At 36.0% G+C, this 23,658-nt stretch overlaps 1 pseudogene; it reads left to right on the top strand.

Moving 5' to 3' along the window:
* The window catches only part of LOC132313971 (ABC transporter G family member 28-like), a 33,489-nt pseudogene continuing 9,831 nt past the window's right edge, over window positions 1-23,658 (top strand).

Below are 23,658 nucleotides of genomic sequence, written 5' to 3' on the forward strand. Positions count from 1 at the left end.
ATGGCTCAGGGCACTTGTGAGATCCTCTGGCTTCGTTCCCGATTGACTGAGCTAGGATTCCGTGTATTTAGTTCATCAAATCTCTTTTGTGATAACAGGTCTGCTATTATGCTTGCATCTGATTGAGTTCTTCATGAGAGGACAAAGTATATTGAGGTTGATATTCACTTTCTTAGGGAGAAAGTGCGATGTGGAGTTATCCATACTTCCTTCGTTTCTTCTACTAATTAGCTAGCAGATATGTTCACAAAGTCAGTAAAACAATCTTCTTCACTCTGGTATTGACAAGCTGGGCTTAATTATTTGATTTTCGAATATTGAGAGAAAATATAGGGATTTGATATGTATTGGGAGTATCTCTAGGGATTGGATTTGATCTGATATTATTTTCATCATGTGCCTATTAGAGGCATAGGATAGTGATTTGATTTACTTTCCACTTATATAATATTCGGTCTGTAATATAAATAAGGAACATGGCTAATGAGAAATTGTGGCTTACAAGAGCCTTTTACATTCAACTTTATCAAAACTTTTCGTCATACCATTTTCTTTTGATTTCAAGAATCTTGAAATTCAACAAATTCCCATTTCCTTTTGATTTTGTTTCCCTAGTAGTATTCGTGCAATAGGAATTACTAAGCTAATAATTATCAATCACAATAACCTGTCTTCCAGCATTTGTTAAAAAATTTGCAATTGCATCCACGAAAGAGGAATCAAATTCAATTATCACCTCCTTGGCTCCTTGCAATAATTTTCTATATGAGGATTCCTTTGGCTTTGAGCAAAATAACCTTATAAACCATTTAACTCGTATCATAAAGATACCTTAGACTCACTTAGTCTGCCTAAGGGGCATAAACCCTTTTCCTTAAGCTTCGCGGCTTTTGGGTTCTATGGTGACGAAGGTACGAGTGCTCGACTGCATTCCATCATTCCCACTAGGATAGGCTATTTTATGGTATACTCCTCCGGATCTACATTAGCTTTGCTCCAAATTGCTCGAGGCAATGAAACATTAGCTCATCATAGTATTGTGAAAACAGTAAGATAAAAGATAGATTCTTGGGGAGGTACCCAGCATCTATTTGCTAGTGATTACATAAGGTTCATATGTTTCCAATTGTTCCAATGACTTCAATTCTAGGGCATTTTAAATTGCTTGCTTGTGAGACCTTTCTTATCTAACTAAAGATAATTTTCTGCTTCAGCTATACCTTGTACAAGATGTTTGATGATTTGATACTTCTAGCTAAAGGTGGTCTTACAGTTTATCATGGACCAGTGAAGAAAGTTGAAGAATACTTCACAGGCATTGGCATCAATGTCCCTGAACGTGTTAATCCTCCGGATCACTTCATTGACATTCTTGAGGGAATTGTTAAACCGAGCCCAAGCTCAGATGTGAAATACAATGATCTTCCACTTGGATGCTTCATAATGGGTATCCAGTACCCCAAGATATGCTAAATTCTTCTGGATTGTCAGCAGCATCCTCACCTGGGGAAAATTTAGCTTATTCAACAAATCCTATTGCTGCCGGATCTGATGGACGTACAATCTTTTGTTGCAGACCTTTGGCGGGACACCAAGTCTGTTTCTGAATTGAAAAAGAGATCATATAGAGCATAATGTCTTGATGTCAAAGGACTTATCGAACCGGGTAACCCCTGGTGTTTTACTGCAGTACAGATATTTCCTTGGGAGGTAACTTAGGAATTCCCTTTTTTTTTTTTTTTTTTTCTTTTTTTTTTTTTTTTTGGTTTAATTCATTTGAGCTGATTTTAAATAATCTCTTTGAATCTATTTGTATTTCTTGATATCTCAATTTTCTATACATTTCTCTTGTGATAACTGCTCTATAGATTCTTTTCCTTGCAAGCACATCCTTTTATGACGTAAACAGAAGGTCTTTTTCATATACTACTTGAAGGCTATGAGCTTGTACCAAATCAATTCCAGTTTCAAATAAACAAGTTTCTACAAAAAATAAAAATGATGAGTTGGAAGCAGGAAATTGATAAGACTAATGAGGATCCAAATGACATGGATAAGTGAGAATATGTTGTTTTTTTTTATTATTTTTTTTTATTTTTTAAGTGGAAACAAGAACTAGTCCACTGAAAGAAATAAAATGATTTATCCTTTGGCTGTTCATTCTCATATGATTGCATTTTCTTCGGTGGTTGGCACCTGACCTAGATGTTATAACTGGTTTTGTTTCAGAGTTGGTAAGCAGAGGCAACGAGACGCTAGGATTCAAGCAGTAGATTTTCTGCTTTTATTGCTAGCTGGCATCTGTTTAGGAATACTTGCTAGAGTGAGCGATGAAACCTTCGGTGCACTTTGATTTTGCAGTTTGTAAGTTAAAAAAGTCAATTTGCTATGTCAGGCTCCTTGTGAATCTTATTATTCTTCTTCTTCTTCATTTTTTTTTTTTTTTTTTTCCTTTTCTATTTGTTGAAAGATTTAAATATTTAAGTTATACCATCTCATCTCTCTAACAGCTTAAGCTTTTGAAGTAAATAGTTGTTAACGTTATTTGTTCCTGAAGCTGTGGACTTACGATAGTAGGGATTAGTTATGATTGAGTTTTGCCCCCTACATCACATGTCTAATTCTGTAAAAGCTATCTTTCTTGTAACGGATAATATACCTGAGGAATATATATATATATATATATATATATATATATATATATATATATATATATCTTTTTTTTTTTTTTTTTTTGGGTAAGTCAAAATTTATTCAAAAAAGAAGGAAACAATACAGGCTACCAAACAGCGGCCCAAAAAAAGCAACAAGAAAGGAAGGCACTAAGGCCCAAACAAAGCCCGAAGGCAAAAACAAACTCCACAAAAGAAATAGGAACTACGAGAGGGAGCAACACAGAAAGCACAACACAAAGCATTGCTTAATCACCAACACTAGCACTGTCAATAACCAGACTAGGAAGTTTCCAATCAGCCACCACAATCCGAGAAATACTAGTATCTTTGAACCTCAAGGAGAGAAGCCGGCCACGAATGCAGTCCTCAATGAGCTTCCAAACAACAAAAGGAGCAGAGTACTTGCCTGCATATGTACATTTGTTCCTTTCCTTCCATATAAAGTAAATAGCCAGAGAGAAACAGAGTCTAGCAATTATAGCATCCATAGAGTTACACTTATCATTCCAAACATTGTCAATCCATCTCGCAATGAAGGTAAGGCTACATTCACCACAATAGAATCCACAAGTATGCTGAACATAGTTCCATATATAAGAGGAATAACTGCATTTAAAGAACAAATGCTCATGTGTTTCGTTTTCTCTTTGGCATAGGATGCATAGGTTAAAACCATCTCTATGATCTGCAGAGAACCTATCTTTAGTATAAAGCCTGCTGTGAAGAGCAAGCCAAGTAACAAAGGCATGTCTTGGGATGTGTTTTGAAAACCAAATAATGTTGGTCCAATTAGACAATGGAGCAGGAGGAAGAAGAGCATTGTACGTCTACTTCAAACAGAATTTACCTGTAGTAGACAAAGACCATACCACCTTATCCCTACCATCAGCATTGATTGGAGGAGGGTCCTCAACCATGTTAGTTAAGTTTCTGAAAAGAGGAAGGAATCTCCATTGGCCATGTCTAATGAAACCCTTAACCTTGAAGTTAGCATCCCACATAGAATTGGAATAACATCATTTCCAACTCTTAAATTGATAGGACCAGTAGGTAGCCAATAGTCAAACCATAGGAAGGTTTCAGCTCCATCCCCCACCTGGTGCTTAATGAATTGCCTAGCTAGACCTCTCAGCTTAATTAGGAGCATTCTCCAATTCCACGAACTTAATTGATTAGCTTTGATGTTCCAAAAGCTTTTCTCCTTAATTAGGACATTATGAGCCCACTAATACCATAGAGATTGGCCTCAACCATAGAACAAATTCCAAATATGCTGCAAGATAGCAATTCTATTTAAGGCATCAAGATTAGGCAGCCCAAGCCCTCCATAGACCTTAGGCTTGCATACAGCATAGCAAATAACTTTAGCACTAGAGTTCTTCAGCTCCTTCCCAGTCCATAAAAACTTCCTCAATACAGCATTCACCTGATTTGTAACCTTCATAGGAAGGATGAAGTGTCTACCCCAATAAGAGTGAATATTGATAAGGGCGGCCTTTATAAGCTGTAATCTACCAGCATAGGATAGAAACCTAGAAGTCCAACTAGATATTCTAGCAATGATCCTTTCCACAAGCACCTTGCAGTCAGCAATTGAGAGTCTTGAGGCAGTAATAGGGAGACCCAAATACTTGAATGGGAACTGGCCAACAACAAATCCAGAGCCATTAACCAAGGTATTTTGAGTTTCTTCATTCACTCCAGCAGTAAAGATGTTGCTTTTAGCCAAATTAGGCTTTAAACCAGAAAGGTTAGAGAACAAATCAAAACTCTTGATCAGCACATCAAGAGAATAAGGGTCCCTATGGCAAAACAAAATGACATTATCAGCAAAACACAAATGGCAAATTTGGTTTGCTCTACATCTCCAATGGTAGGAGAATTGGGAACTCTCATTGATGGACTTAATGATAGTAGAAGATAACACATCCATAATAAGAACAAGCAGGAGAGGGGAAATAGGGTCCCCCCTTAGACCTTGAGCTCCTTTGAAAAAACCAACCATCCCACCATTGATAGCCATAGAGAAAGCAGTTGTGGTGACACATGCAATGATCCACTAGATAAACATAGGAGGGAAGTTGAGGACTTTAAGACAGTCCACCAAAAACTCCCAATAAACAGTATCATAAACTTTATGGATATCAACCTTAAGGGTGCATCTTGGAGAAGAAACCTGGCCTGTGTACCCCTTCATGAGTTCTTCAACAATAAACACTCCATCACTAATTCTTCTATGTTTAATGAAGGTAGTTTGATAATTATCAATAAGGTGAGGAGGAATAGGTTGAATTTTCTTAGCCAAAAGCTTGGATATAACCTTATAGATGATGTTACAGCAAGAAATAGGTCTGAAATCCTGCAAAGAAGTTGGATTAGGAACCTTTGGGACCAGAGCAAGATAAGTAGAGTTAATCTCCTTCAAAATTTTCCCATTAACAAAAAATTCTCTGACTGCCATAGCAACATCATTGCCCACCACAGGCCATGCTTTCTTAAATAAAACTGCATTAAACCCATCAGGTCCAGGGTATTTTTTGTCACTTAGCCCAAAAAAACAGCCCCTGATCTCTTCAAGAGATAGAATAGAAGTCAATGAATTAAAATACTGGTCAGGAACCACCTTACTATAAAATTTCTTTAACGCTTGAACCCCTGGATAGCAGTGAGTAAAGCTTCCCAAAATACTCTAGAAATGCATCACAGCCTCATCTTTAATAACTAAAGGCACCTCAGTGGACTCACCTGAGGCAAGCCTGAGCCTAGTAATCCTTGATTTGTTGCACCTAGCATTGAAAGTCTTCATAAAGTAGCTAGTGTTCTTATCTCCATCACTCAACCATTTAACCCTTGACTTTTACATAAAGAATTGTTCCTCAGCTACAGACAAATCATGGAAACTTTGAAGAAGATTCTTCTCCCTACTTCTGAGCTCTACATTAGCAGGATCACCATCAAGAGCAATCTGAACAACACTCAAAGCATTTTTAGTTTCAATAACCCTTTTGGAAATCTCACTGAACTCCTTCTTGTTTAAGGCTTTCAATTTGATCTTGAGCATCTTCGGCTTTCAATTTGATCTTACCAACCACCTGGAACATAATATTACCATGCACACTTTGCTCCCATACTGAAGCCACAGTAGATAGAAAATCCTTACGATTGCTTAAAAAATTAAAAAATCTGAAAGGAACATTCTTTTTAAGAGGCACAATTCCTAAGTTAACAATCATTAGGGAATGATTAGATACCCCATGAGGCAAAAAGTCACAGCTAGATAGAGGGAATTTGGATAACCAGTTGTCATTCACCAAAACTCTATCAAGTTTCCTAGAAATGTTAGAATCTCCAGGGCTCGTATTGGTCCAAGTGTATAACATACCACTATATCTCAATTCATGTAACTCAGCATAAAAAATATAGGTATTGAAGTCTGTGATACCTGAATTCCACTTACCAGAGCCACCTGCATTTTCATTGGGATGTTTAATAACATTGAAGTCTCTATAGAGGATCCATAGGGAGGGAGAGAAGCTCCTAGCTTGAGATCTAATGTCACTCCAAAGGGAGACCCTTTGCACAGCAGTGTTAAAAGCATAAATAACAGACACAAAAAAATGAGTGTGATCCTCAATAGTGGTTACACTGCAGTGAATAACTTGTGCATTAGAAGAAAGCTTCTGAACTTTAAGTTTGATAGGGTCATACAGAATTAAGATCCTACCAAGACTAGATGAGGGGTAGTTGTGTAGAAGCTGCCAAGAAGGGGCAATAAATTTATGGATATTATTAACATTAGGTTCTTGGACCTTAGTTTCCAAGATAGCCACAAAATGGAGGTTGGAAGAAGCAATAAGCTGTTTTATTTCCTTCTTTTTTTTCAAGGGAATTAAGACCCCTGATATTCCAAGCTGCAAAAATCATTAAGACGGGGTTTGAAGAATTACCCCTGGAAAACCTGACACAGGTACAATAGGGCATTCACCTCCCTTCTTCTTTTTCTTCTTCTTAGTTTTCTGCTTTGTGACCTCAGGGTCCTCCTTGTCCTTACACTGGTTTGAACTAGAGGAGCATGTGGAGCTAGAGCAGCTAGGTATAACAACCTGTGTCCCTTCTCCCTCATGGTTAGCCTTAGGCATCTCTGGCAACCCTCCATCAGTCCTCAACTCAACAGCAGGAATAACCGCCTCTTGATTTGTAACCTCTGAACTATCCATCTCCTTGGTGCTCACTTCCTACTCAATAACATTCTCAGACACAACTTGTAAGGTCTCCACCCTATTGACATCAGTAGTATCATCCCCAGCAACATTAGTAATGTGGTCCTCATGGCTAACATTCATTAATTCAATTGGTTAAGAACTTCTTTGCACTGCTTTCCATTCATTTCCTTGATTAGCATTCTCCTTAGCTATTCTACTTATGGTTTGTTTGGTAGGGCATACATTACTAAGGTGCCCAAAACAACAACAAGATGAATATACCATAGGCTTCCACTGATATTCAGCCTTAATGTCAAACACAATTCCATTAGCTGCCTTCAGTTGGAAAGATTCAACAAAGGGTTTAGTGGCATCCACTTCCACACACAGTCTAGCATAACTGAGTCTTGCTTGCTTTCAGTAAGCCTATCAGCAAATAAAGGTCTTCCCACAGCACTTATCACATGATTGAAACCCTTAGCTGTCTAATACTCATAGGGGATATTATAAAATCTTATCCAAAGGGGAATGGATCTACATGATTCTTTACTCATTTCCATACCTTTGTGCCATTTTTTCAGGAATAATGGTTTCCCCATCACCATACATGGTCCATTAGCTAAAATATTATTACACTCAGCTTCAGTGGAGAACTTAAATATAAAGAACCCTTTATCATCAGCCATAACTTCTTCCAACCCTTCATTACTCTACATCTTTGTAACTGCATCCTTAACAATGAAAAAAGGTAATTTCTTTTGGATAAAATATCTAACAAGACAGGTCCTCCACTCCTCAGCTCCTTCCTCTGCAACTTCCTCAGGAGGTTCAATAAGGATACGGTCCCCATTGGGTGGAGGAGGTGGGATGAATTCAAATTTCATCTTGGGAGAGTTGGCCTTTGGTCCAGCAGCAATCTCAGCCTAGCTAGGCTGTCTAAAGCGACTTGGCCAGCTTCTAAAACCATACTCTTGTCATTTTTCAAAGAGCAATTAGCAGGTTTGACCTTACAATTTTGGTGTAAGGGATTTGTGTATTGATGGGTAGGTGTCTCAGTGGTAGCAGCCCTGTGGTTGGTACCAGTCTTGGACTTTGGTTGACCAGTGTAATGCCCAATCTCCTTAGGTGCGTGACTTGGTTCACCATGGTGGTAGCTGTTGTACCCAACTGTGGATCCTCCTCTACCTCTATTAGAACCTCCTCTGAATCTACCTTTACCCCTCAGGTAAGTAGTGTGCTGAGTAGGTCCTTCCTTGGGCTGGTTATTAACCACATGCCCTTCATCAACCATCTTTGCTTTTTGAAGCTTCAGAAGAGATGACTCTAGATTAGAAATCTTCTCTCTGGCTTTTTCAAGTTCCTTCCTTGCATCAGCAAGGTACCTTGATGGGGCCTCAGAGATCACTTGCTTAGCTAGAGCAATGTTCCTTCTGTCATCAATAATCAGTGGTTCCATAGCATCAACAGTGGTTGAACCATCCATCTCAAGGCTACTACCAGCCTTTACAATAGGTGCAGGGTTTTGGTCATGGTCATTGGGTTGGTCACATAACAGGTTGGGGGAAGGTTGGACAGGTGGGGAGACAGCAGGAGAAGGAGCATCCGTGGTTTAATGAACAAAATCATGGTGAAAGATTGGGGAAGAAAAGGAAGAGAAGGGGAGTTGGGAGAGGAGGGTTGTCATGGTTTTTGCTTTCTTAGACTAATGTTGTGTTGGAATGAAATGAATTGCAAGTGTATATATATATATATCTTCATACTCATTATTATAATTAATTGTTTAAGAAGAAATACAAGATAGAGTGAATATAAGTGTAAAAGGTTGAATGAGAATAATAATATGTAAAGGTTTGAATGAGGCTTGAACACTCACTCACCACTTTGGTATTTATATAGTAAAAAGAGCACACGTTAATATTACAACAAAGGAAACTAAATAAAATAATTGTGTAAATTCTATGCCTAGAGATTTGTGTAAATAAAATCAAATGCCATGACTCTAGCCTATCATATTTCGGATAATATAGTAAGTTACATCTATGATTCTAGCCTATCATATCTCGGCTAACAGTTTATTTAGAGAATTTATTAGAGCTGTTACAGGTTTCGCTAAAAAACATGTTAATATTTTGGCGTACTTTCTCATTTGTCCATATACTTATTGCTGAGTTTCAGCTCTCCTTGTCAAGATTGCTGCTTTGAGATCGTTTTCTCCGGATAAGTTACACTACTGGAGAGAGAGTGGTTCTGGCATGAGCAGCTTGGCTTACTTTCTTGCAAAGGATACAGTAGACAACTTCAATGCAGTTGTAAAGCCTGTGGTTTACCTTTCAATGTTCCATTACTTCAACAACCCAAGATCTTCCTTCTTAGATAAATACATTGTTTTGGTTTGTCTGGTGTACTGTGTGACTGGTATAGCTTATTTATTTGCCATCTACCTCGAACCTGGTGCAGCCCAACTGGTACGTGCTTTTTACATTTAATTTACTGCTTTACTAGACTGAAATACTGTCCTCCCAGTTACAAGTTATTTTTATGTCCTGCAGTGGTCAGTGCTTATTCCAGTTGAACGTTCTTACTCTGGTTGCACACCAGAAAAATAAAGGAGAAACGATGAAGGAAATAGAAAAAGTGTGGTATCCTAAGTGGGCTATTGAAGCATTTGTGATAGCTAATGCTGAAAGGTTAGACATGAATTCCTTTCTTAATTTGTACTTTTTCGTATACATAGTTGTTATTTTAAGTGCATGCATGGCATCCACAAGTGCACTCTCATAGAAGTCGTCCCATGCCTAGCTATGTAGGATTGATAATATGACCCTACTGAAAATCCCTGGAATATGAAAAAAAATATGTTGCTAGTTTTTCGCTAACAATGGCAACGAAACCTTTTTTCTTTTTTCTTATCAGAAGTGAAAATTTATAGAAAACAGCAAAAGAGGGGTGCCACTATATATGTACAGGGGAAGTGTACACACAGTATTTATAGATGTTGTGGCCGCCAATAAGTTCGTGGTCAGAAGGTGTAATGGTATCGGCCATCAAAATCGTTAAGTTGTTTACATTAAAAAAACCTTTTAAAACCAACAGATACACAACTTTTAACTCCATAATCCAATAAATATCCTAATATCATGAATGCACATGAACACGGACCCTAATAATAGTGAGTGCACAATTTAGAGTTGTAATTGCAATTTTGCCTTTGTAGCTTCAAAATCAGCTTGTGTACCTGTGTCAGACGTAACACTACATTACTAACTTTTGAAGAACTAAATCAAATTCTAAACAAAATACGAACCCCAAGTTTTCTACAAAAATTTCCAAGAAAGTCTTATTGGTGATTTAACAACCCCACTCTCTAACAATTTCGTGACAAGAGTCAATACATAGTAAACCGTACATCAAATTTTTTTTTAAAAATAAAAATTAAAGTTCAATAATCTTTAAATAGCTTGATGATGGTTTGCACGGGATATAATCTGTAAACAACACAAAGAACATTATACTCGTGCATTATATCAATGTGAAAAACTTATATTTACCAAAACAAATAAGATTTATGCAATTAAAGCATTAAACATATCAAATAATTAAATAATATATGCATGTTTTCCATAATCCCACAAACCATTTAAAAAAACACATGACCATGATCAAATTTAACAAGAGAAGAGAAATACAATGTATTTAACGGTGATGTTGTAGCCTGATTTTTGTTTCAACCTGGGCTGCATTGCGACCTGGTTTTTTAATCCATTTTTCTCTTGTGGGGTCTTGGGCCCTGTTTAGGACTCTCTTGTAGGCCAATATATAAGAAACAAAACCACGAGACCTTGTCCAAGTAGATCATATTTTTCTGAATCTTGGAAAGGCCCTAGTTACCTCTTGACACTGACACCAAATTTTCCCCTCGAGTCTCCCAGTCTCTACTCCGTCGACAAATCCAAGTAGGTGTGAAAATTCCTTATGTGGTGTTGGATCTTGTAGGCTCAGTAACAATAAATGTTCATCACCTCTGATGAATACTCGCCCAACTATATGTTATTATGAATATGAAATAAGCCAAAGTTCCAGTAAGGATCTGCTATAATGCACATTTAACTCGCTTTATTGCCCATGTGTATGCCCGGAGAAAGTAATATAATGCTTGCATTTCATTTTGAAAAACAAGATGTCTTCATATAAAGTTTAGAGTAGTAAAAATATTAGGGTTTTAAGAGATTTTGTTTAAGAAAGAAACTTTGACTTGCATAGCTTGACCAATCTAGCCAAGTGTCGATCATTCAACTCCAGGCAAGTGGCCTTCGATTGATTAAGCAAAGTTTCGTACCTTATATGACTAGGATATTTATTTTAAGAAGTTTCTTAAAAACAATTTTATGCATATCGAAAAGGAGTTTTAAAAAATATTGTTGGCCTAAGGATTTTATCTAAAGGTCAATCTTATGTTTTGATGATTACAAACCATTAATGATGTTTATATACTAATATTTTCATTGAGTGATGTATAGTTGATCAATCATTCAATCCTCAATGATGAGCTAGAAGTCCCATTTCAAGCATTCCAAACACTCAAGCAATGGATTCAAGGAAGCATTAAAGTGTAAGAAATTAAAGAAGAACTCGGACTTCAAAGATCATTCAAGCTTTTCAGCAAATCTTCATCAAGCCTAAACGATCATGGTCAAGAAATGAAGAAAATGGTAGAGAGGATGGTGAGAGCTTAAGGTTTAATGTCAAAGTTCAGTTGAATATATTTTGAAGCTCAAAATTACAATTCATGCATATTATTCTCATTTCATTTTTCAAAGAACATAAAATCAGCTCATTAGGTTTTTGAACACATTCACACATGAGCCTCACATTATACTGGAATTCATTTTAAGTCTCCTACTGAAAGTAGAGAAGGCTCTACAAAAATTAGAGAAGGCTCAGGAAAGTAGAGAAGGCTCAGAAAATTAGAGCAGGCTCTATTTCAAATAGAGAAGGCTCCACAAAAATAGAGACGGCTCTCAACATTCCTGTAAGCTATTTTTCAACGAAAAATGAAATTTCCATCCAAAGAGCAGGCTCCCAAAACGGAGAGCCGGCTCTCAAGGCTAGGGAGCCGCCTCCTCTTGTTTACAAGAGCCAGCTCCTTCTAGGGTTTTGATCTACAACGGAAACTTTTTCATTTATTGTTTTCTAACCACCTGCAACAGCTATATTGACCATTGTTTATCTATAAATACAGAGGTTGGTCTGCATCATAAACAACACTATTACAGAGAGCATTCTACCATTCTTGAAAAGCATTAAAGAAGCATTCGTTGAGCTTTCATTTCCTCTCTTACATTTCATTTTACTGTAGTAATTCTGAGCTTCATATATATTCATCTTTACTATAGTCGTGAACAGAACTGTGTACTTCTATCTTTGAGAGATTTATTGTACAATTCATTTATATTCCAAGTTATTGTAAAAGGGTTGGTGTAACCCAAAAGGAACCCTAGGAGAAGGGTGTTCTCCTAGCAAGGAAGAGAAGCAGGGTCTTGCTTCAATTGAAGGTTTGCTCTCCACCATTAAGGAGAAGCTCTAGTGAATTTGGGAAATCTCAAGGGGGACCTTGAGCCGAGGAGTAGGAGTTTCCGAACCTCACTAAATCATCGAGTCATAGTTTGCAATCTCTCATCTTTATCTCTTCTATACTTGTGCCATATACTGCTTGAATGTTTCAATTTCTCTGTGCTTAATAATTTGTTAGATTTAATATTTTATAAATTGCAAAAATTGGCCATTGACTCTATTCACCCCCCCTCTAGAGTCAATTAGTGACTAACAATTAGTATTAGAGCCTAGTCTCTAGAAAAAGATTTAACCATCTTAGAGAACGACCATGGCCAATACAAATTTTCATCAAGAAGATCAATCTAATAATAGACCTCCTTGGTTTGATGGAAATGACTACAACTATTGGAAGATCAAAATGAGAGCATTCTTAAGAGGTGTAGATATAGATGTCTGGAAAGCCACAGAAAAAGGAGACCATGTTCCAACCAAAATAGTAAATGGTGAAACTGTTTCAACACCTGATATTGAATGGACCCTCAATGACCATAGGCTTGTACAATATAATGTCAAGGCTATCACTAATCTCTATTGTGCCTTAAGCAAAGACGAATTCAATAGATTTTCGGATTGCGAAACGGCCAAAAAAATTTAGGATAAACTTGAAGTAACCTATGTAGGGACTAGTCATGTTAAGGAATCCAAAATGAATATGTTTGTCCATAAATATGAACTTTTCACCATGAACAATAGAGAAACTATTAGTGAAATGTATTCTCGTTTTACTAACATTGTGAATCCTTTGAAGGCTCTTGGAAGATTATATACATCATCCGACAATGTGAGAAAAATTCTTAGGTCTTTGCCTAAAAATTGGGAAGCCAAGAAGACCGCCATCCAAGAGACCAAAGATCTCAATACACTCCCCATAAATGAACTCATTGGTTCATTAATGGCCTATGAGTTAGAGATGAATGATAGAGATGAAGACAAAGAAGTTCAAAAGAAGGATATAGCTCTTCAAGCTACTACCAAAGAAGTCACAATTGATAAAGCTTCCAATGATGAAGAAGAAGAAGAAGTTGCTCTCATTACCAAGACCGTAAGAAGAGTCCTTCAAATGAAAAAGTTTCAAAAGAGTAACAACTTCAAAAGAAATGGTTCATCAAGTGAGCAAGGAAAAAGAGAAGCACCTACATGTTTTCATTGTGGAAAACCGGGGCATTTCAAATCCGATTGTTATGCCTACAAAAATGAAAAGGAAAGGAAAAAGAAAGGCAAAGCCATGCGAGCTACATAGGAAGATGATGATTCAAATGGATCCGAAAGTGCCGATGAACTCAATGAATTGGTCAATCTTTGTCTCATAGCCGATGAAGATGAGGTAAATTCTAATCATGACTCATGTGATTTAGAAACTTCATATGATGAATTAGTTGATGCACATAACTATTTACTAGATGCTTTTAAAGAATTACATGATGAATTAGGCAAAATGGTTCAAAAGTGTGCTAGCCTTAGAAGAGAAAAGCTTATCATCTCTCAAAACCTTGAAAAATCTCAACTTGAAAATAAAACTTTGAAAAAGGAAAAAGAATTAGCTAAAGAAGCAGCTTCAATTGAGTTAATTTCTGAAAATGAATCATTGAAAGTCATTTTTGAGGATCAAGTTGAAACCTTAGCCAAATTTACAAAAGGTAGAGAGAATTTAGGCATCATTCTTGGAAAGCAACAAAATGCTTATGCTAAGGATGGGCTTGGATTTGATCCTCACAACAAAGACTCTTATTTATTGAAAAGGAGAAAACCCTTGAACAATTACTTTGTTAAAAATTCCTCCTTTAGTCCAACATGCAATTATTGTAAAAAAGGAAAGACATAAGATCAATCATTGTCCTATTAAGCCATGTAGGACAAAAGAAGTTTGGGTTGTTAAAGGGACTTATGTGCTTCTTCCTAACTCTCATGGACCCAAAAGAATATGGGTACCAAAATAAGATTACTCAAATTCATTTTGTAGGTTTGCGTGAAGTCTTCATATTCATCCAAGGACAAATGGTTCCTTGATAGTGGATGCTCAAGACATATGACAGGAGATCAATCAAAATTTTGCTCCATCAAACCTCACAAAGGAGGAAATGTTACATTCGACGACAATTCAAAAGGCAAGGTCATTGGCATTGGAACTATTGGTATCTCCTCTTCCTTTATCTGATTTAAACAAAACACAACTATTTAGTATTAGCCAACTATGTGATAAAGGATATGATGTTTTGTTTAAATCGGATAAATGTATTGTCAAAAAGGATAATAATGAAGTTTTTCATGCTCTAAGAAATGGTAATGTGTACATTTTGCTTTTGTGTGAATTACATGATCAAGATGTCAAGTGCCTTGTATCCTCAAATGAAAATTATTGGTTGTGGCATTGAAGGTTAGGTCATGCTACTATGGATTTGATTTCAAAACTATCTAGAAATGAATTAGTCAAAGGCCTCCCAAAGACTAATTTTTCTAAAGATAAAACTTGTAGCGCATGCTAAATAGGTAAGCAAATCAAGACATCATTTAAAAGGAAAAAGGACATAACAATTACAAGACCACTTGAATTAATTCATATCGACTTATTCAGTCTAGAGAGAATTGCTAGTCCTGGTGGAAAACTCTATGCATTTATCATTGTTGATGATTACTCTAGATTCTCTTGGGTATTTTTCTTTACACACAAAAATGAGGCTCATGCAATCTTTGCTAAATTTTGTAAGAGAATCGAGAACGAGAAAGAGTGTAAGATTAAGTCTGTTATAAGTGATAGAGGAAGAGAGTTCGATAACCAAGGTGTAAAAAGATTTTGTGATGAAAATGGATACAATCATAATCTTTCGGCTCCTAGAACTCCTCAACAAAATGGAGTTGTTGAAAGGAAAAATAGGTCTCTCCAAGAAATGGCTAGGACTATATTAAATGAACATAAATCTCCTAAAACTCTATGGGCCGAAGCCGTTAATACCTCATGCTATGTCATAAATAGAGTCATCATTAGAAAACTTCTTAATAAGACTCCTTATGAACTTTAGAACAAAAGGAAGCCAAATATTGGATACTTTAAAGTTTTGGGGTGTAAATGCTTCGTGTTGAATGACAAAGATAGTCTAGGAAAATTTGAACCTAAATTGGATGAAGGTATTTTTCTAGGATATTCATCTCATAGCAAAGCATTTAGAGTGTTCAACAAAAGAACACTAGTGGTTGTGGAATCTATACACGTTGTATTTGATGAATCACCATTACCCCCTCTTAGGTGCTCATTGGATGATAGTGAAGATGTGATTAAGATTGAAAAGAACATTGAAAATCTTGATTTAAATGGTTCGCCTATTGAAGATCACTCCAAAGATGTTCCAAAAGATAGCCACTCTCATGAATATACTCTTCCTGAGGCTTGGAAGCAAGTGTCTAATCATCCAATAAATCAAATTATTGGCGATCCATCTAAAGGAGTAAGCACTAGATCTCAAATAAGTAATGTTTGCAACTATGTAGCTTTTGTTTCCCAACTTGAACCAAAGAATATTCTTAAAGCCGAAAATGATGAATCTTGGCTCTTGGCCATACAAGAAGAACTTAATCAATTTGAAAGAAATGAAGTTTGGCATTTGGTTCCAAGACCTAAAGATAAAACTGTCATTGGCACAAAGTGGGTGTTTAGAAATAAAAAGGATAAATCGGGAACAATTGTGAGAAATAAGGCAAGACTTGTTGCTCAAGGTTATAATCAAGAAGAAGGAATTGATTATGAGGAAACTTTTGCCCCCGTAGCTCGACTTGAAGCTACAAGAATGCTCCTTGCATTTGCATCTCATAAAAACTTTAAGTTATATCAAATGGATATAAAAAGTGCTTTCTTAAATGGCTTCATTGAAGAAGAAGTGTATGTTGAACAACCACCTGGCTTTAAATGCTATAATTGTCCAAACCATGTTTTCAAATTGACAAAAGCATTGTATGGTTTGAAACAAGCTCCAAGAGCTTGGTATGAAAGACTTAATGGTTTTCTACTTACTAAAGGGTTCATTCGAGGAAAAATTGACAATACTTTTTTCACTAAAACCATTGATTGCAACTTGTTGGTCATTCAAATTTACGTTGATGATATTACCTTTGGATCAACCAATAGTGTACTATATGAAAAGTTTGCCTCTAGTATGCAAAATGAATTTGAAATGAGCATGATGGGTGAACTAACCTTCTTCTTAGGGTTATAAATCAAACAAACACTTGATGGTATTTTTGTTTGCCAATCTAAGTATGTTAAGGATTTGCTAAAGAAATTTTGGCTTGGAGGAAGTCAAACATGCCAATACTCCAATGAGCTCATCTTTGAAACTTGACAAAGATGAAAAGGGCATTAATGTGGATATTAAAAAATATAGAGGTATGATTGGTAGTCTCTTATATTTAACCGCAAGTAGACCGTACATCATGTTTAGTGTATGCTTATGTGCTCGTTTTCAATCTTACCCTAAAAAATCTCATCTATGTGCCGTTAAACGCACCTTTTGCTATTTAAGTTATACTACATTCTTAGGTCTTTGGTATCCTAGACATACATCATTTGAACTTGTTGGTTACTCGGATGCTGACTTTGGAGGATGCAAAGTTGATAGAAAAAGCACTAGTGGGACTTGTCACGTCATTAGACAGTCACTGGTATCTTGGTCCTGTAAGAAACAAAACTCTGTAGCTTTATCAATGGCGGAAGTCGAGTATATTGCAACTGGTAGTTGTTGCGCTCAAATGCTTTACATTAAGCAACAACTTGAGGACTTTGGACTTCATTTTGATCATGTTCCTATAATGTGTTATAATACAAGTGCAATTTGTATTTCAAAAAATCCGATTCAGCATTCTAGGACAAAGCATATAGAAATTAGGTACCACTTTCTTAGGGATCATGTCTCTAAGGGCGACATTGAACTTATGTTTGTCAATACAGAAAAACAATTAGCTGATATTTTTACAAAACCACTCCAAGAAGATAGATTTTGTTTACTTAGAAGGGAAATTGGAATGTGCTCAAAAGAAGAATTATAGCAGTAAAGCAAAGCAGCAGCAGAGCCAGCTCCATTCAGAAAAAAGAGTCGTCTCTTTGAAGAAAAAATGCCATCTTTACACAAGGCAAAGCAGTCTCCACAGATGATATCAAATTGCTTGCTCTCGGGATATCAAAAAAAAATTTAAGAAAGAGACTGCTCTATAAAAACAAGAGCCGGCTCCCCAACCTGCATACAAAATTGGAATAGGAAGAGCTATCTCTAGAAAAATGTAGAGCCGGCTCCTTCAGTGCTATTTTCTTCCAACTCTCGGGATCTCCTCTACAGACAATTGAGCCTGCTCAACAAAAAGGAAGAGCCGGCTCCTAAAATGCTTCCAAACAATCCACTCTAGGCATCTCTCAAAAGCCCAAAAGAGCCGGCTCTAAAAATACTTGAGCCGTCTCTAAAAATACTTAAGAGTCGTCTCCAAAATAAAACAAGAGCCGGCTCAATCATCTATGCTTTTATTTTGGCATCTCAAGTTTTTTTTTTTTCTTTGAGCCGGCTGCTATCAAACATTGGCAAAGAGCCGGCTCTAAATTTCTAAGAGCCGGCTCCATAAAATTTCATTGAGCTGGCTCTATAAACATGTGAGCTGGCTCCCAAATAACTGCCATTCCACTACTCTCGGCATCTCTCCAGCAGCATACTCGAGCCGACTTTATACACTTATGAGCCGGCTCCATCTCTAATATTAGAAATTGCTTTGTCTCGGCATTTCCTCTCTGTTCTTAAGATTGCATCATTTCAGATCTCTCCATAGAGCATCTCGGCAAGAGGCATCCCTTCATCCTTCTTGGGCTTTTTCACAAGTAAATGTCCCTCATCAAATCAACTTTAAATTTACTGTGTTCATGCCCTTTAACTGAATCTTCAGTCTTTAATTTCTATTTTCATTCCCTCTAATATATCATTCATTCACTAAATTTACCCAAACATCTAATCTCTCTCTCCCTCTTACGAATGGTAAGTTCATCCCTTAAGGTAAGAATTATGAATTTATCCTCTTTTATTCATGCCTTTTGATGTTCCCAGTCAATATTATTTGAGCATAATTATCTCTTTACCTCTTTATCCAACTCATCTTTGACAAACCCTCAAAACCCTAGAAATGTCATGTAGTAATTTGAACACATTTTGGGTTTGCTCTGTGAATCTATGCTTTAAATTGTCAGTTTACTATGAATGTATTTCTAGAAGTGATTTTATCATCTCAAATTCCTAGTCTATTGCTCAAAAATAATATTGGGAGTTTTTCAAGCATAAATTTCTCCTTGCACTCAATATTCTGATTGAATGTGCAATTTTAACTAGGCTTTTTCATTGGTTCAATTTGTTTTATTAATTCTTATATTAATGTTCAGTCTAAACTAATTTGAGACTTGAAATTTTCATTGTCTTTTAAATTGGATTTTTATTCAGAGAATTCCTTCTGTAATTTTAGTTTAATTTCTAGAAATGTCCACTGCTTCATCCTCACGTAGAAAGAATCCTTCTCGTGGACAAAAACGGTCTACTCAACATAATGATGAATCAGGCCCTAGTGAACCAAATCCTCCTCCACTTCAAATCTCAGCCACCATGTTATATAAAAACCCCACATACAAAAGCATATATGACAAATTCTTTCAACATCAAAAAGTGGCCACAGCAATGGTGTTGTCTGACACAATTTGCAATGATCTTCATCTCAACACCTATAGATTGTTTGATGCAATTGGCCTTGGATCATTTGTTGGAATGAATGAAGGATACTATCCAAAATTAGTAAAGTTATTCTACACTCATCTTGAAGAAATGCCTGGAGAAGAAAAACTTAATTGCTATGTGGCTGGAATATATTTTCACCTTGATACAAACAGCATTACTCAAATCCTTCACCTTCCCCCTGTGGATGGAATTCTATTCTATTCTCATTTCAACTAGTTTAAAGGACAAGGTTTTGACAAACTCACGGCTATTCGGCAAATGAGTTATGATTCCAATGTAACCAATACCAAAGAGGTCAACACCAAGCAATTAACTATGGAAGCCCGGTTGATTCACAAGATCATCATGTACTCTATTCTTCCTAAATCCGATAGTCGATCCAAAGTTTCCCACATGGACATCTTTCTTATCTGGTGTGTCTTAAATGGCAAGCACTTTGATCTTGCATACATCATATTTCATCACCTTCTTACATGCAAAAGAAAGAAAAATGTCTCTCTATATTATGCCATGGTTCTCACTCACATATTTATAGCTAAGAAGGTTCCGCTTGATAGTCATGAAGCAGTCAAACCATGGCCAAAACACATTCTCACTGCCTCAAATCTTGCGTCAATGGGGCTAAAAAGGGATTCCAATGGAGTGTGGTTTTATCCTAGGCAACGAAGGTTCGAAGAGGCTAGAGCTAGAGGAGAAAAGGTTGAGGATGTTGATGATGGGGATGAAGACGAACATGAAAGTGATGACGATGATGAAAATGAGGAAGTTCCAGTTGAAAATCGTACCAATCGTGCCCTCTTATTGGAAATTCTCAAAGGCACTCGTCAAAACCAAGCCACTCTTGAAAAACAACAAACTCAACTTGACGAAATGCACATGGCAATTGCTCATCTTAATGAGGATTTTGCAGAATTTCGAAACCAATATGGACCTTCCTCTCCTTAGAACAGGTTTTCTCCATTTCAAACCTACTTTTGTGTGCACTTATTAGCTTTATTTGCTTTAGAGAAGCATTTTTTTTTTTTACCTATGTTTTATAAACTATGCTTTTGTCTGTCATATGGTAGTCGTGTTCACAGTCTCCTTCTATATTGACTTCTGTTATCTATAAAATGACATATTTGCTCATCATTTGCCCTTTAATTCATTTTTCTCTGATATTTCCTGAAATGGCCAGTTATTTTTATTCATTTAGTCTCCCACCTTTTTTGAGATGACAAATGGGGAGAAAGATGTGTTCTTATGCTTATGTGTCTTTTCTTTTTAATTATATATTTTGAGAGATGCATATTGATAGGGGGAGACTTCTAAAAATAATTGTTGTAAGATTAAACATGATATGATATTCAAAATATGCTTATTGATAGGGGGAGCATTCTTTCAAAATGCAACTCCACCTCGACAATAAACACATCAATGTTTTGTCATCATAAAAAAGGAGGAGATTGTTGGCCTAAGGATTTTATCTAAAGGTCAATCTTATGTTTTGATGATTACAAACCATTAATGATGTTTATGTCCTAATATTTTCATTGAGTGATGTATAGTTGATCAATCATTCAATCCTCAATGATGAGCTAGAAGTTCCATTTCAAGCATTCCAAACACTCAAGCTATGGATTCAAGGAAGCATCAAAGTGCAAGAAATTAAAGAAGAACTCGGACTTCAAAGATCATTCAAGCTTTTCAGCAAATCTTCATCAAGCCTAAACGATCATTCAAGCTTTTAGAGCATACTCTATTTTAAATAGAGAATGCTCCACAAAAATAGAGACGGCTCTCAACATTCCAGTAAGCTATTTTTTAACGAAAAATGAAGTTTCCATCCAAAGAGCAAGCTCCCAAAATGGAGAGCCGGCTCTCAAGGCTAGGGAGCCACCTCCTCTTGTTTACAAGAGCCGGCTCCTTCTAGGGTTTTGATCTACAACGGAAACTTTTTCATTTATTGTTTTCCAACCACCTGCAACAGCTATATTGACCATAGTTTATCTATAAATACAGAGGTTAGTCTGCATCATAAACAACACCATTACAGAGAGCATTCTACCATTCTTGAAAAGCATTAAAGAAGCATTCATTGAGCTTTCATTTCCTCTGTTTTCATTTCCTCTCTTACATTTCATTCTACTGTAGTAATTTTGAGCTTCATATATATTCATTTTTACTATAGTCGTGAGCAGAACTGTGTACTTCTATCTTTGAGAGATTTATTGTACAATTCATTTCTATTCCAAGTTATTGTAAAAGGGTTGGTGTGACCCAAAAGGAACCCTAGGAAAAGGGTGTTCTCCTAGCAAAGAAGAGAAGCAGGGTCTTACTTCAATTGAAGGTTTGCTCTCCACCATTAAGGAGAAGCTCTAGTGAATTTGGGAAATCTCAAGGGGGACCTTAAGCCGAGGAGTAGGAGTTTCCGAACCTCACTAAATTGCCTAGTCATAGTTTGCAATCTTTCATCTCTATTTCTCTTATACTTGTGCCATATACTGCTTGAATGTTTCAATTCCTCTGTGCTTAATAGTTTGTTAGATTTAATATTTTATAAATTGCAAAAATTGGCCATTGACTCTATTCACCCCCCCTCTAGAGTCATTTAGTGACTAACAAATATGAATCCTAATTAATGAATGCATGGACCTTAAAAAGGTTCCCTACATATATGAATGTTAAATTTACATTTTTCCCTTTAATGTTAATTTGCTTTTTGAATTTTCCCTTCAATAAGAGGTAATCAACTAACTCTAATAAACATGAAAAAATCTATCTAAAAATAAAGTCCTATTAACCTAACAACCATGTATAGAAACATGCTTTAATTTTCTTTCTTAAATCTTCTCGAGCGTTGGTAGACCCTATGTACACCAATTCGTTTGACAGGCTTGTTTTATATAGGACAAATTCCTTTTTAAAAATTTAATTGGAAATGATGAATCCTTCAGATTTTCAAGAAAACCACACAATTCTTAATGAAATTTGTAATTTGAGACACATTTCAGCTTGCATATTTCTAAGAAAATTTCGTGGCCCAAGAGTTCTTAACATATTTGTTTGTTTGTTTTTTTTTTTTTTTTTTTTTTCTAATTCTTAAAAACATAAAATTACTGATTAGTCGAACTTTTTGTTTCTAATGACCAAGAAGTCATATCAATTTTCAATAAATCATTAAAGCTTACTTTTTGATAAATGTATCTATGTTAATCCTACATCTCACAAACTTCTAACTCTAACCTTCGTAATTTGTAATTGTATAATTTCAATTACTGAAAATTATTGTCAATTTTTATTTTCCATAGAAATAATTAGTTCATTCTCTAAAATAGCGATATTATTTTTTATTCAGGAAACATTTGAAAGATTTTCTTATATTTTTCAAAAGAGACTAATCATTTATAGCTAAAATTTATAAATTGACAAAAAAAAGTTTAGTTACGAAGAAAATGCTGAACATGTTTGAATAGTAAAACAAAAAAAGTTCTAAAAAGCAAATCAATCTTTGCACAATAATTATTAATTTAAAAAATTAGCCCTAAACTCCTAATTTAAGGTATGAATGGATAATTGAGAGGTTTAAAACTCATATAGAAAAACGTTTTTAAAGTAAGCCAGTAGAACTTTAGTGATTCAGAGTTGATGCACTGTCAAAGCATTAGCCTCTCAGTGCTTTCCTTGAGAAATTATTCTTTGTAACAGTTGATTATCAGAGATAGAGTGACATAGACAGAGATATAATATGAAAGAATATGTTAAATTGATGTAATGATAATGATACAAAGCAGGTATGAATAGGTTAACATCAAACCGCTAATAGATCACTATTACAACAGCTATATAATGTAATTATAGTAGCAATATAAATAACGGCTATAATATAATCTAATTATGTTCACATCTCCCCTCAAACTAAAGGCGATAGAGTAGAACCAACTTGAGTTTGGAGAGAAAATCTGGAGTGGAAGGCGGTACTGGAGTTGTTAAGATCCGATACATTGAGGTACTTAGAAGCACATAATAGACCACTTACGGCAAGTATAGTAGCCTTGAGAGAGCTCTTGAAAGCAAATATTAGAGTGGAATCATAGAATGGAATTTACCATTTGAGATACGCACGGATGCGTATGATAGATCGGGATTACCACTTCATTGAGTGGTATAACCACTTGAGATACGCGCAAGCGCATAAAGACCACTTTACAGCAAATGTGGTAGCCATGAGCTCTTGAAAGTGAATAATAAAATGGAATTACAGAGTGAATTTACCACTTCAGGTGCTTGGGAGCACGACGCACATATGCTTATGACAGAGCGGGATTATCGCTTGATAGAGTGGTATAACCACTTGAGAAACGCATGGATGCGTATGACAGGGTAGAATTACTGCTTGATAGAGTGGTATAACCACTTGAGAGGCGCACAGGCGCATAAGGA

The sequence above is a fragment of the Cornus florida genome, unplaced genomic scaffold (genome assembly GCF_030987335.1).
Source record: "Cornus florida cultivar Cherokee Brave unplaced genomic scaffold, ASM3098733v1 CherokeeBrave_3.0.0_Hap2_Chr06, whole genome shotgun sequence".
NCBI classification, from domain to species: Eukaryota; Viridiplantae; Streptophyta; class Magnoliopsida; order Cornales; family Cornaceae; genus Cornus; species Cornus florida.